Source organism: Telmatherina bonti (assembly GCF_933228915.1).
Source record: "Telmatherina bonti genome assembly, chromosome: 11".
Taxonomy (NCBI): domain Eukaryota; kingdom Metazoa; phylum Chordata; class Actinopteri; order Atheriniformes; family Telmatherinidae; genus Telmatherina; species Telmatherina bonti.
This window is the reverse complement of record NC_136629.1, coordinates 16,031,556-16,035,848: the sequence shown is the minus strand read 5'-3', so window position 1 is coordinate 16,035,848 and position 4,293 is coordinate 16,031,556.

Sequence of the window (4,293 nt, the reverse complement as noted above, 5' to 3'; positions counted from 1 at the left end):
GTGCAAAAGCAACTGTATTCCCAGAGACCAGGCGCTGCGTTTGGTCTTTTCAGACAGCTTAGTGGAAAAGGCCCACTTGGTCCACAGCTGCACATGTACACTGCTGGGTGCACTGGGAGGCCTTCCATCTTCCAAAGTGCTGTTTAATGTTTAGTATCAGTTAACTTAACTGGTACTACACACACACACACACACACACACACACACACTACATGTATAGTTAGTATTATTACTCAATATTCCACAGTGTTTAGTTAGTTTTTAAGTAGTTACTTAGTTTAGTCATATTGTTTAGTTAGTTAGTTAGTTAGTTAGTAAGTAAGTAAGGTACATTTTTAGCTTAGTTTATTAAGTAAGTCTAGTTAGTTAGTTAGTTAGTAAGGTACTTTTTTTTTAGCTTAGTTTATTAAGTCAAGTTAGTTAGTAAGTTAGTTTGTTAGTTAGTTAATGTAAGTTTTAGCTTTGTTTTATTAAGTTAGTAATTTCTCTAGTTAGTTAGTTAGTTAGTAAGGTACTTTTAAGCTTAGTTAGTTAGTTAGTTGGTTGGTTAGTTGGTTAGTTAGTTAGTTAGTTAATGTAAGTTTTTAGCTTTGTTTTATTAAGTTAGTAATTTCTTTCGTTAGTTAGTTAGTTAGTTAATAAGGTACATTTTACCTCAGTTTGTTAAGTTAGTTAATTCATCTTGTTCGTTATTTAGATATTTAGATATTTAGTTAGTTAGTTAGGTAGGTAGGTAGGTAGGTAGGTAGGTAGGTAGGTAGGTAGGTAGGTAGGTAGGTTAACAAATTCCTTTCTGTTAGTTAGTTAATAAATTACATTCTTAGCTTAGTTAGTTGATGACATTATTTAATTTAGTTACCTTAGCTTAGTTAATAATTTAGAATATATTTTTCAATTCAGAATAAATTATTTATTTTTTATGTACATATTTTTATATAAATTATTTTTCTATCAAACCAAAAATCTACAATAAACTACTAAATTAAATTAAAAATCTACAGCTTTTTCCATTCTATTTATTTACATGTGTTGTTTATGTTATTTTGTTTTATTTACTCTAAATGTTTAATCAGTCAGTAGTCTTTAGAATTTTCCTGTTTTTATTTGTAAAAATGTCTTCTAACAAAAATATTTTCATGAAAGACTGCAAAGAGCACAGCGGGTCCACAAGGCTTTGACTACACACACCTGTGTAGCCTCAACTAAATATTTAAAAACTTAAATCCTTAGTAAAAAGAAAAAAAATAGCTGGCCGCACCTTGTGTATCTGATCAGTGGGATCCATGTACCATGTGTGTTATTAGTTAGTAGGTCATAGCTGAATAGTTCATCCCTACCCCGGTAACTTTGATTTTTTTTCTGCATCATTTCATTAAGAAAAAGGTCTGAAAAACACCACAGTGCAGATCATTTATTCACATTTATCTTAAGTTTATTAAAAAGGACAGAAAAGGACTAGGGGTCCATGGCACTTTGTTTGAAGGGGTTTTTTATGGCGAATAGGTTGGCAACCACTACCTCAGACTTCCAATATAACTCTTCAGTCTGACATCTGCAGAAATACTCTGATTACTCTGCAGTTGTAGTATCAGTGATGAGCAAGAAGTTGCGTACAGAGAACTGGTCAGTCCTCTCATCTTAAATATAAATAAAACAAAAGAGAGGATTGTTGACTTCAGGAGGAACAAGCATAAACAAAACATTTGCATCCTTGGAGAAGAGGTGAAGGTGGTGGCTGCATGCAAGTAAGAGTTCAGCTTGACAACAGAATAGACTGGAAATGCAACACAGTCCATTCTGTTGGCATCTACAAGAAAACCAAAGTCTGTTGTGGGAAGTGCAGTCAACTTTGCAGCATCTGCAGGCGCAGCAGAACCAGAACCAGAGACATAAAGGAGATAAACAAACTCAAAAGAATGTTGGTTCTGGTACAACAGAAGAAATATAATTATATACAGAAAAATGTGGAGCAGACCTTTTCCAATGTCGCATTTCAGAAGTATGTGTAGACTCGTCTCATTATGTCCAGTGATTAGATTTTGATTCTCATGTAAACAGACTCTTTGACATCAAACAACACAGCAACAAACCTAACAAAATGGCTAAATAGGAAAAGAATTAAGCTATAACAAGCTAAGCTCCATGATGGAAATGCTGCAGCTGTGCTTGGAAGGAAGGCTACAAACCTCAGTGACATTTATACTGAAAGTTTTTGTTACTAAAGGCTACGGGCTAACCAATCATGCTAACGAATCATGCTAACAAATCATGAAACCCGGTCTTTCACAATACATCTGCATTTTGACTAATGTTTTGTTTTTTTATATGTAGTTATAGTCATCTGGTTTTTATTCCTAGACTGTTGTGTATACTGACACCAAATGTCTGGTCTTAAAGTGGAACTATTATGTGCATTTCAGGCTAATTTATTTTTATTTCTGAGCCCAGAAGGGCCTGGGATTGATCGAGTTATTGTCAAAAATCGCTTTATTTACTTCAGACCAACCCTCTCCGTAGGCTGCTAGATCAGCCTGTGGGCAAAACGAGTGGATTGAAACTCTTCTGCATTAAACCCCGCCTCCCGCCACTGCACTACATTGGGAGTGCGCACTGCAACTACTTTCGCCGTCATTGTAACGTCTCATAAACAGAAGAATTAGGCTAATATGAACTCAATAAAAACAACTAAATACAATGTCAACACATAGCATTCAGCGCTACATGTTGGAACCTGAATCAGACCCTGAAAACAAAGTGGGAAACAGCAACCCACAGCAACGAATGCAGCAGGATGTCTCTCTTTGGTAAACTCACCAGCCATCGTTGGAAATAACTTTATCCGACGTTTTCCACCCGCCTGATGTATTTGTACATGCCCTTGTTAACCAGTAGAAGGTAACCAATCACCGAACCTTATCCCCCGGGACGTCACAAGGATTTCCAAGTAGAAAAAAACTCTCTAAAATGACGCGTTTTTCGTCGCCATGTAAACCGAACAGAGATAGTGCTGGAACTCAAACTCAAACATGCGTTTAGGTGATAAAAAACAGTGCCGTTCGCATGTCTGATGAGGATTCAACACTGTAACACTGTAGAAAGCTCAGAAAACTCAAAATACCATAATAGGACCCCTTTAAAGAGCTAAACAATAAATAAAAGCACAGGATTGTGATTTTTTTTTTTTTTTTTGCCTCCCTGTAACTCCTTGCTGCCGCATAAAATTAACTTCAAAGTATATTACCTCTAATGCTTTACTTTTGATTATTCTTTTTTTAAAAAAATGTCCACTTAGCTTTGAGTGACAACTAACAAAACCAAAAAACTCCAGACCGGACAATCAGCCCAGTCAGTATAGAGTACCGGAAATTGTCCCACTCCTCCCGTGGGCCAGTCCGGGCCAGGGTGACGATGGAGGCCACCATGCTCTTTCAAATCCAGCGTGACAGTCTATGATGACTCCACGAGCCGTGAAACCTGCTTTCAGTATGAGATGTTTACAAACATCTTCATCCACTGTCACAGCCATAGACTGTATATAAAGAGATGGACGGAGCCTCCGTGACATCACCCATAGGTTTCTGAAGAACTGAATTAAAGCTTGGTGGGCGGTTCCTACCGTCGCCATGTTGGCAGCGTCATGCGTGTCGTCTCGCCCGGAAAATACAAATATGGGCAAAGAGGTGGAGCTGAGAGGGCAGCCGTGAGCGTCATAGCGGATGATTGATATCGAGCGAACTCCGAGCTTTCTGTAGCTAAAAGCTAACCAAGCTAACCCCGAGATAACGAGAGCTAACCAGCTAACGGAGGTAAGTGGGCTGAAGCTAAGTCACGTTGTTAACAGGCTAAAAACCGCAGTTGTCCTACGTTCTTCCTAGTGGATGAAGGGGGAACTGCAGTTTTATACACTTCCACATAGGCTTCACTTTTAACTGCCGGAGGTTGCCGCTTGGTAACAGCAGAGCGCCACGGAGTTTGCACAGGTTGGTTTGAAACTCTGAGTCAGTGACGTCAATGCAGCTACGTGACTGCTGCTGGCACGAGAGACCCCGTGTTGTGGGCGGGGCTTATGGAACACCGTTCCTCTAATACGTATACGATGATGTATCAAAGGCTGCATTCCAAATATCTGACTTCTCTAACCTCAGTTCAGCTCGGTAGGAAATTTCAGAACAGATGCAGGATCGTGATTTTGATTAATCCTTTCCACGCTGAGACATCCTCGTTTTAGACAACCAAAAGACACAATTCATTTGTCCTCAGATTGTTATCAGTTTCTGATTTTGGGAAATAGTC